Here is a 12,114-nt window from a genome sequence, read left to right on the forward strand (position 1 = left end):
TAATACCACTAAAATTCTCAAGAGTATTGATTACATCAGAATCCATTTTTTAAATTTCTATACATTGAACCGATTAGTGTTTAAAAACTTTTTTCTAAAATTACAAATAATTGAGTATTTTTATGGACGTATTCTCTGATGTCCAACATTACAAACACTGTATTTATGATTCACGTTTTTATACGCTTTATGAGCCGTAAATGACATAACTACACACACTCAAAAGCAAGCTGTAAATATATTTATCGTATATCCCCTTGGAAGGACCTTAAATAAAATTTTATAATCTTTCCGAAAAGTGTGTAAGAAATTACGAGAAAAGAAAAGCCAAAGGCAGAAGGCGAAAAGAAAAGACAACGGTTATATTGATTGGCAAGTGCTGTTGTTCAATTTTTATAAATTTTACAAAAATGCAACTGGCTTTTGATTCATCTTGTACATATAAACAGATCTAAGATTGTCTAGATTCATCAATAATGATAATAAATAACACGTATCGATCGTTAGCAACCATCAAAAGGAGCATCCCAAATTGCTTGTTCAACGACCTCTGAGCCAATAAAATGAACACTACGAATCGTTTTATGAAGTAATATTCCGTAAAAAGAAATATAAAAACAATGAGTTGATTGTTTTCTCACACAAACTCATAGTCCCGTAAAATTTTTCCGAGGACCCCTGGGTAAGAACCCCTGTTCTGTATCCATGATGTTTACAGAAACGCGTGATATATCAGTAAAGTTTTGATTTTTTTTTTTTCGCTGTATGATACCTCAATTCATGACACGAACTTTGATGCAGAAGGCATACAGGATACAATTAGTAATACAAATAAGCAGGAAAACGTTATAAGCCAGATCGACTGTATATTTAAATTATTATTTATGACAGAGAAATGATTATCTCTATCTCTTCTATGTGATTTTTATTTGGATATTGATGTGTTGATTTGGTTTGATTTGCTTTTGCAGTTCTGATTGTGTTTTTTCGTATGTTAGGTTCATAGACTTCTGATGTACTTGCATGGCAAAATATAGGGTGAACGAGTATTTTCGTTTGGGCTAAGCCTAGTTATTCTCAGGAACGTTTTGCCTTCGTGTATGTTCCTTCCAAGAAGAACCCAGAGCCGGCTGTAAATATTCAATTTATCAATACATAACTGCACATTTTTCGGTTTGAAATTTTATTTCTTTTGTATTTCCTCTCTCATCATTTGCGCTATGTTGCCACTTGAATATACATATATATAATATCTATTTTGTCCAACACACATTTACATACATTGTATGTACAACATACATACATATTTTCAATAATACGACTGAAATCTTTCTCATGACTTGAAAATATTAATTGTCTCATAAACGGAATTCATTTTCAAAATTACGATGCATCATATCAATTAACCATTAAAATTATTTTTTCGATATAAAATTACGAATAATTAAATTTTTTTTAGATGTTCTTTCTAAAATTCAGCATTGCAAACTCTGTATTTATGACTCACGTTTTTATACGCTTTATGAGCCGTAAATGTTATAACTACACACACTTAAAAGCAAGTTGTAGATATATATATCGTATGGATCCTCGGACGGACCTTAAATAAAATTTTATAGTCTTTCCGAGAAGTGTGTGAGAAATTCCGAGAAAAGTAAAGCCAAGGGCAGGAGACGAGGAGAAAAGAAAAAGGGCTCTATGGATTGGCAAGTGCTATGGTGGGAATGCGTCAAGGCAAGGCCAGGGGCCCCCTCTGTGATAGCTGCATGAAAGCAATGGAGGATATAAAGTAAGCTCGTGAGAGACATGCTAGGGCGTGAAAGTATAGAGAGAGGATATAGAAAAGAAAGAGAGGAAAGCATGGGAAGACAAATAGTCTTGGAGACCCATCCATTTAAAGGACAGCAACCGTCGAACGTTATTGCGCTTCCAATGGCAAAGAAAAAATAATAATGACGAGAAAAGGCGTTTATGAAATCCCTTTTCCGGGGTCTTCCCGCACCGGGAAATTTTCTTTTTCCGGGAGAATGTTTCCTGGAATATATTCCGGCGACTAACCTTATCTATGATGATATTTATTTGAATTATGAACTTATATAGCTTTTCTGAGAGAAAAGCCATAATTTCATGAAAAAAATTTCAGAGATCATTTTTAAATTTTTGTTCGATTTATTGTAGAAAATTCTATTTATATTCATCCACAACTTTTTTTCAAATGAATTCTATTTTTTCCTTTTTTTATATATATTTTCTACCCCAAAAAAAAGTGTATTTAATAATTGGAAGACGAAACTGAGATTATAAAAATGAATGTGTACTGCGGACCAACGGTATGATTCAAGTACAATACACGTTCACAGGGTTAACGTGACATGTTCTGCCAAACGAAAGGTGATAGATGAGTCCAAGTGAAAACATGAAACACACTAATGTCCCTGTCCTATCACGAAACGTTTTCGAGAGGTGGATAGTCGATTATGGAAAAAAAAAAATGGGTCAAGTCTGACAAACCCAAAATTTGTGGAATTTCTGAAAGATTTACACGCAGACTAAGCACATATTTGGAAAGAGCAGGAGAAATCCTATAAAGTGACACAATTTCATCGAAATATCTAGATTTAGTGGCAAGCTACAAGCGCTGAAAGATTATCGAACGTCAAAATCGAATTGTTAATCGCCAATTCCGCAAACACCCTTGCAGCTAAAATCGGTTAAATTCACCAAAAACTTGGCCATTGCACCAGATTTTGAAAGATTCAGTCTACAATGAACCACATCGGTGATCCGATGTTTTGTTTATAGTATTCAACCTTTTTTTTCCATAAGAGGTTAATGGGGTTGCAGCAGGTTGATTTGATGATTTAGATATTGGCAAGTTAGATAGTGATAGATATATTGAGCAACACCAAGGTAAGCGTCCGATAACTATCATCACTGAAATCTGCGTTCATCGAAGTAACTTTAGTAGGTTTTAGCGACAATTCAATTTTTGACTTCACCAATCTTTCAGTGCTTGAAGCTCGGCATTAAATACAGATATCCTATAGATTAACCTTATGTCACCTTATAGGATTTTTTCTGCAAAATCAAATTGTCACCGAAATCTGTATCTGTAATTAAAACATCGATATTCTTCACTGTGGACTATCTCGAAATGATTGCAATGGAAATTTTTTAGTAAATTTGGCCGATTGTAGCTAGAAGGGTATTCGCAGAATTGTCGATTAAAAATTTTGGCGACAATTCGGTTTTGAACTTCGCCAATCTTTCAGCGCTTGTAGCTCACTATTAAATCGGGATATTTCAATGCAGTTAATGTCACCTTATACAACATTTCTGTTTTTTCCAAATATGTGCTTAGTTTGCGTGTAGTATCGACAACCATTTCAACAAATATTTTTTTATACAGAAAAAGACCTCTTTCGTGAGAACCGCATTCAAATATATATATATATATATATATATATATATATATATATGCAAATTCCTTCAATTTTTAAACTATTTATAATTTCATAGTGCACCTTATATATCAGTGCTTTTAACAGTTCCTTAAAAACCTGAAATGGGGCCATTAGCCTAGGATCAAAACTTGTGAGAAACGTACTCGGAGTGGCACACACGTCAAAATGACTCTATCAATGGGTCTAAAGATCGTAGATTTCATTTCATTTAGATCATTCACTGATTCATAACAAATGTTTCTTTGCATAATATACCCCTTACCGCTTAAACATTGGATTTCATTGATTTTGAAATTTTTCGGGATAAAACTCATTTTAATTTAGAATTATTAGTTAGTTGGGGGGCACACTTGGTGCGTGCTTTGATATTACAGCGCAGGAATGAATCTGCTGTTACGGAATCGCCTTCGGCTCGTAAGCTTCAATTTCAACTAACGGGAGCCGAAGAGTCATTAACATTATTAATAATTGATAGATCCGAGTGTATATATGATTTCTCTCACTCCACTCTCGGTGCGTCTTTCCATTAACTCGGACTTCAAACAGTCTGTACTTGAGCTCCGGTTAAACATTCCGGCATACGTAGTTTCTCCCCCTACACACCAATGTAGCGTTAAACTGGCTGAACTCCTGTTGATTACGACGGCTGAAGGTAGATATCAAGGGCGTCGTGTATCATCTCGAAAGGTCGTTAATATTGCACTCTAAACACGAATACCTTCCAGAAATCCTACTGATGACGGCACTGCTGGTTCGTCGTGTATTACCTTCCGGTATGCATCCAAGATGTGTAATAAAATGTGGACGTATTCCAAACTGACCATCCGAGTATTCGTCTTTAAACATTCTGCTACATTTGGTCGACCTCATTTGAAATTATAACTAATTTATTTCATCCCGGAAATTAAGATGCCACACTCAAAACATGCGATAAACGGCACGATGGAAACACGCATAAAGCAGTTAGAATTGATATCAATTCAAAGTGACCAGATTCTTAGAAAATCGGTCGATTAACTGGTCCAACTATTGAGGTAATCCAAAAAGTTTCTTCATATTTGCATACGAGTAGTCCTATGGTTTGCGGCGTGCCGGTCAGGTGTCCGAAGCAAATCACCACCGGATAGTTAAACACTGCAAAAGGGTATGATATTATGGTAGATATCGCTCTGATTAGTTCCAAGTGTAAGAATTTCAACTTCCCCATACTGCAAAAAATGTTAATTTCAATGTAGGATAAGAAAGAATGGCAAAAAAAAACAACCTCTCAGCACTTTATAGAGACGGCATAACAGCCGAGTCAACGTAATAATGAAAGGAGCGATCGTTAAGGTCGATTCACATCTACAGACACTCGCCGTATCGCAAACATTCCTTAACATGAAACCAATGGACATATTCATATCTATCCTATCGTGGCTGTGCAGGCGTAAACAGACTGTTATTTATGTCATATATATGAAGTTTTCGCTGTCATCGACTATCTACGTCATTTATGAAGTTCGCTGTGAGTGACTATTTGTTATCTACAAAGTTCGCTGTCATCGGCCATTTGTCATGACGAAGTTCTTTTTCCTTGGTTATTTTTGCCATATATGAAGTTCGTTGTCATCGGCTATTTATGTCATATATGAAGTGCTCTGTCATTGACGAAGTTCGCTATCATCGGCTTATTCATGTCATTTATAAACTTCACTATCATCAGCTATTTATGTCATTTGGGAAGTTCTCTGCCATCGTCTGCTTATGCCATTCACGAACTTCGTTATCATCTGCTGTTTATGCAATATATGTCAACAGGTCATCCACTCTAATCCTCATCTTTTAGAGTGAAATTTCACGATTTAAAATTCCGCAATGTAGTTGAACTTTGGATTCTCGCAAAGTGTCATCTCCGTGAACTTACTAAATATTTACATGCACACGTTCGAGAGACCTACTTTAGAAGAAAACAATGACGCAAACGCCTCAAATATGACATTAGAGAAAGACTAGCGATATTAACCTGTAGAAATATTCAAACGTACCGATTACGATCAAAGCCAGTCTGGAAATCCCCGTAGAATTTCAACCTACCCATGTTGCCATAAATGTTAATTGCAATATATGCTACGATGAAATGGCAAAAATACTCTAACTTTACAGACGGCATAATAATGTTAACATCGGAGCCAACGCAAGCCAGCACCATTAGACCAGAGCAATATCGTGACCGGAACGTTATTCCGTGGTTTTTATTTTTGACCACCATATTGCACCCACAAGTCAACATTTCATCCCACCTAAAGAATAAAATTACAGCTGCAATATATATATATATATATATATATAATAAAAAAGAAGAAAAGAATATTGCCATGAGATAAAGGAGTATGACAGAGCAAAAAAAAAAACTCAAAGGGCCTAAGAAATACAAGCAAAAAAAATAGGATGGAAAAAACAACATGGAAGACCTAGATGGCACCATTTCTTGCTAACATCCATCTATTTTACGGGCAGAGGAAACGAGATCGGTTTTCCGTAGAACGAAGAAAAGGACTAACAACAACAACAACAACTGGGGAAAATATTCCACCCACGGCTTAGTTATCCCGCCGTATCCGGAAAACACAGAACCCGGGAATAAAAAGGAAACAGTGATTTTCTTGTATTTACTTTTATTTTATTTTTTTCCTTTTCTTGGTCTTTTTTTTTTTTTTTTTTGTTGCTTTCGTGTATCAGAACACAATTCCCAAGCCCAATTACATGGTTCGATTCTAACATTTCTGTGTCTGGCTACTGTTCCTCTCCGAGTTAGGGTAAATATTTTATCTCGGCACCAACATATGCTGTTTCCGTTTGGATGTGTGTATGAACCGGACATACGTTTATTCTCTGGACAACCCTCCCCCCCCCCCAATATTCACCTAGTTTGGTCATATAAGCTTCCATCTTGATTCCTAATAAAATTGTCTTGAGGAAAATGGCCTCATCCAAAGTGAGAAAATTGATCTCATATTTAATACAGTAGAAACTCTCGATAAAGGATACCAATGAGACCAAAAATTTTGTCCGCTAACGGGGGAGTGTCCGCTAATGTGCAGGTACAATATACAGTAGAACCTCATTTATACGACTTTTGCATTTATACGATGTTTGGCTTCGGTCACAATTGGTTCTTAAGCATTCTAATGTGTTATCGTAAAAGGAATACACCAGTGGTTATGGAACAATCGTCTCGATAAAGAAAGTTTGATTAAATTTCACTGCATTTATCACTTTTATCAGTGATTATATATGATCCTAAAATAAAGTTTGAAAGTCTGATAAATATGGAAAAATTTATAACGTTCCTTCTCTCTATTAATAAATCAATTATTTTTAATAGTATGTGCTACGTGCACTGCACATATTTTGTAATATATATTAAATTAAAATAAGTTTGAAGAAGATAAAAAAATTCATAGCAGTATTATTAGTCTTGTAATATTGGCTTTCTACACACGTTTCAACAAACAACACCAACACATTGCCATTCGAATTCACCATCTTGGGTCATAGTTAATTCAGTAACTAATTGAAGATTTATCATATTTACCAACACGAGCTTGGGATTAAACATAATCTTAGTCGAATATGATGAATTCTCGGTTTATAACCAAAAAGTAATGAATTAGAGTTTGGAAAAAAAAATTAGAGTTTTTGCCTGATTTTATACTGTCCGTTATCGGGAGTCTCCAACTAACGGGGAGTGAAACATAATAAAGCTCTATTCCACGAGACTGGGTGTCAGAAAAGTGTCCGTTTGGGGGAGGTCCCACTCCCCACTAAGGTTTCCCACTGTATGGAGTAGGAAAGACTGTTATACCTTGGAACAGTATTTTCAAAATTTTTTTGTTACCACCATATTTTCAGTTTTCACCATAAAATATCACTAAATTCATTTTGAGCACAGTTGAACCTCAGTAGATAACTCTACATTCCCAAGGGGATCGAATACCATGTTAACTTAAACAAGTTAGCGAGGTTTTATTTCATTTAATTTTTGGCAATTTTTTAAATAACGGTTTATATAACTATCACTCGAAAGTCTTTTGGCAACAATAAATGTGTCTGTATTTGATTTTTTTAAATGAAATCTCTCCAATGAAACATAAGTCACTGAGTTTTATTATAAACTATTATGAACGAAAAATTGCGTATTTAAACTTTTTAAATTCAGAAAAAATGTAATTTACTTTTATGTTGGCTCAAAAGTCTTTTAGCACAAAGAAACAGAAGCGTGCGCCGAAAATTCAGACCACGCCCCAAACATGGCAAGTAGTTCTTGCCATGCTAAACTGCTTCCACCAAAGCTTTGACATATTCTACTTTGTTACGGTGCCCAATGCATGACTGATTTGATAATTAAGTAGGTGTTTGCTTTCTTGTGTGTTTATGTCAAAAGGCATTGAGCCAACTTAAAATCAGAGGTGTACGCAGGGAGGGAGAACAGGGAGCCGTGCCCCCCCCTCCCCCCGCGCAAGCGTTACGAAAAAATAATATTTTGGTGAGAAAAAAAATGAAAATATCGAAAGAAAATATCATTTAATATGCTATATAATCCAATTTCTGTTAATTTAAATGTTTTGAAAGTGTTGGTAACTCAAAATTTCTCGGGAATAAAATTTTTGTGCCCCCCCCGCACCCACGCATTTTGTACCCCCGTCCAAAAGTCAATCCTGCGTATTTTTTCCACTCATTTTTCGCACGATTGAAAAACCATCGAATTTAATTAATTTCTAGCTGCAACTTGTCTGTCGAACTTATTCTACAAATGCTTGGTGGTGTTGAAGTTGTCTGTGACCTTGTTGTCTGTGACTGTGTTGTCTGTGACTTCACCACCCATAAAACTCCCATTTTGTTGCCTTTCAAGTAATTTCTAACAACTTTTGAGCTACATTTACGTTCATTGTCGCTGTAGAATATCGGTAAGAGCGACATGTGCCACGTTCTGAAGGACGCGACATGTGTGTTACGGAATATATTTTAATTACGAAACTTGTCGTTTCGGGTTTTTTTTCGGAAGGTAAAGAGTACCAACAACGCTAACAGAGAAGTATCCCCCCACTTTTACTTTCGTGTTTAACAGTAAGAACCTGTAATGCCTTGATAATTACCTTATAACTGCCTATAGGAGCCAGTAATACCTAATTTCTGTATTATATATTGCAATTTGTTACTTGGATTGTTTTTCTTGTCAAGAGGAAGATTGGAATAAGCTCCCTCTCCCTTGCCTTTTTGTAATTAAGTAATAAAGATCTTTTTTTTCCTCCTGGAAGGCAACCATACAAGCCCATTATGTGTTTAGCCAAAGTTGTACAAGTTTCTATTACTCAAATTCGGTCAGTGTTTCGAATTAAATTAATCGGATATGCCGCTGAGTGGACATTTCGAGGATCCTCTCTTGCTATCCTGTTGTCTCCTCTGGTCGTATTGAAAGTATATGACTTTTTACAGATTTCCAAAATTTCCAACAATGAAATATTATTATGCCAACCATGAGAATACTAGTTGTCGAGTTATTTGGATAGTCGAGTTATCGAGGTCCTCCTGTATAAATCGTAGTCGGCTCAAGCGAAATGTAGTCTCCGTCAAGTTAGAAAGATTTTTCCCCCATTGAATTTAGTATTGCGCCAACCATGAGAAAAATAAGTGTCGGGTTATCGAAGTTACACTTTAAGAGGGAAGCGTACTAGGCTGGCCATATTTCAACAAGAAAAGTACGGGAGATAGAGATTCTAAATACGGGACATAGCTGCATAACTGACAAGATTTTTCAAGACAAAGAAGAAAATGTAGGCAGTCTGCATCCAGTTTTAATACTGCGAAGAGAAGTGTTTTGGGCATATTTCTTTCTCAATCCCACTAAACATGTAAAATACTCACTCGCAAAAGACGGAAACGAACCACTTTCTATGCGTGGCACGGAATTTACTTTTTTGCCCCCTTCTTAAGGGAAACGGCGAAACGAAGTTCAAGTAAAACGTGACAGGCGTTAATTCAGGAAAAAAAAACAGGATATTTTCTTTCTCTATTTAAATTTGAATTTTTATATTTTAAATATTTCCGAAAAACGGAAAGGAAAAATCTTCTCGCATGACGAATGCCAAAAACGTCAACTTCTCCAGAGTTTAAATAATTTAATTCTTACGAGTTTTTGCAGGTGAGACTTTATTCGAGGAGCTCCGGCCATCTTCTCTAGCGGATCGTTCCTTTAACCTTTCCGCTGTTTTTTTATAAATTTCACTGACACGCATTATAACTGCCACAGTGTAAATAGCCAATCCTTCTGGGAAAAGGCACTTATTTTATTTTTCAAAAAGAATTTTTCCCGATTTTATGCAACACTACCCCTTTCCCAACTCAGAGAGCAATAAACAGAGGAAGAGAAATATTCTATCTTTTTTTATATATCAATTACACTGTATGCATATTCTATACTACCCCAAAAGGAAGGGAAGAAAAGGTACATTCCAAACACCCCCCCCCCTTCCCTTTCTATTATCAAAATGCGTGCAAAAGCTGATTTCACCCCAGTGGTAGTTGATAAGACAGGTTCGGAACTGGGAGGGTTGGAAAACATGTTCTTAGGTTCTTACGAGAAGCAAAATTACACAATATGTGGGCTCATAATTGCTGAAAGTGAAAGGTTTTAAGGAGGCGAGATATCTCGTAAATGCCGCTAAGAATATTAAATCCAGGTGAATATAGGAAAGAAATCTTTGGTTCGCTGGCCTGTGGGTCAGTGAGCAATCTGGCCATATCGCTATATTGCAATTTACAGCCATTAATGAGATGGGTTGGAAATGAAGGCACTATTTATCGGTGGTCGCCTCAAGCTCGTTGGGGAAAATATCTTATCTATATCCTCCCTCGGGTTTAAACCTGGGATCGTGACGGCAACCTTCACGGTAGTAGACGAGCATCTTAACACCACGCACTCGGGCGCAAAAAAAGTGATGGCAACAGCACACGGTGTTTCAAGGTGGTCACCCTCCCAAGAACTAAACGCGCCCGATGTTGCTTAACTTCGGTGATCGGACGAGAACCGGTGTTTTCAGCATGTTATGGCCGTTGGCTGGTCTTTTTTGCAAAAATAACAATTTATGGAGTTTTCCTTCAAGACGTTGCTTGATCCGAACTCCACCATTCTTTCGGTGAGGATTCTTCATGGATCGACGTGTTGCTGCCTTCTTTCGTATTCGGCGATCACTTTTTGCTGGACAACAGTGCACGTCAACTTGGTTTCGGCACGTGTTTCCAATGCGGTGAAGCTCCTTCACGGACTGCTCAGTAACATCGCGCTACTCCATTTATCCGATGAGGATTCCTCGCCAAGATTCCTCAGCTTGAAAAAAAAGTTCTTGCATGCAGACGACGTGTTCGGGAACATACTTCTTCTAGCTTCAAGGAACAGATTGTTCGTTTCAGGTGAACCCGGTTGATGAGGGTGCTCTTTTCGTGGTACTCCTTCAGGGCAATCCACATGTCTTTCGAGATTTCTATCACGAATGTGAATGAGCTTTTCCATCTTTGATAGTAAGCCCTATATACGCTTGTGATTGGATGTCAGCCCATAGATCGAGGGACTTTCGACTCACTTCACTGCGATCACTTCACTGGATCCATGTTCTCGATGATTTTCTTGGAAAGTTTCTCTTTCTTCAGTAGAAGTTACACTTTTTATTTCCAGTTCGAATGGTTGTAATTATTTAGCTTGACCATGGCGTCCTTAATGCTAGCCATTATCGTTGCGAAGATTCCGTATGCACACGATAAAACAAACGGAAACTAAACTTCTAAGAAGATACCACTACTGCCGCTCCGGCCAGCGAAAAAGCATGTCGAAACGCGACCGTCACTGGGATATGTCTCTGAGGGCCTCGGGGCCCATAGCCTGTGGGTGAGCAAAGTGTGGAAGGAAAAGAGACGATGAGAGAGGAACGAGACACACTTGTGGTCAGATGAACGACATTTACTAGAGAGAGAAAAAATAAGGAACATACAAAATATACATCATAGCAGCGGTCATCGTGAAGGCAAGAAAACCAACGTCCCTGTAAGAGGGAAAAGTTGTGCATGCAGGGGAAAAACATGAATATACGGACATAGTAAAAGGTGTAAAATGATACCACTCTAATCACATACTCTCTCCGTCCCATAAATTTTTACTTTAAAAGACATCTAAAATCAATTCGAAAAATCAATAGACGATGTTTAATAGACGAAAATTCAAGAAAAATAAAAGTATCTACGCATATAGCTGTGAATATTTTCCCATCATCTCGTCATCAACACCGATTAGGAGCCATTAACAGAGCTAGATAAGCGACAATGTCTGTTTAAAGTACGAGATGATGTGCCTGGATACCTCTCATTTATGACCTATCGCGGAGTTTTACTCTTTTTTTTTATTTTTCTACTATCTTCAGTTGAAATTTCCTGTAAAACTCTCCCAGGAGGCGCTTAAAATCTTCCGGTGAAGTAAGTGCCGTGGTATATACTCGTATATAATACTGTCTATCTTCTTGGTTGTGAGGCTGAAAAGAAGCAAGAAAACTAGCGGCTGAATATATATATATACGAGGTTTCCCCATCTTTTGGCTGCCTGGAGGTTGCTGGATGAGAA

The 12,114-nt window shown here is 37.0% G+C and overlaps 1 pseudogene; it reads right to left on the bottom strand.

Moving 5' to 3' along the window:
• Window positions 1-10,445: 10,445 nt before the first annotated feature.
• On the bottom strand, window positions 10,446-10,564 carry LOC149077153 (5S ribosomal RNA; annotated as a pseudogene).
• Window positions 10,565-12,114: the final 1,550 nt, after the last annotated feature.

This window comes from Pholcus phalangioides, unplaced genomic scaffold, assembly GCF_987345545.1.
Source record: "Pholcus phalangioides strain wild (caught in Gottingen) unplaced genomic scaffold, Ppha-v1.0 ptg000015l_1, whole genome shotgun sequence".
NCBI lineage: Eukaryota > Metazoa > Arthropoda > Arachnida > Araneae > Pholcidae > Pholcus > Pholcus phalangioides.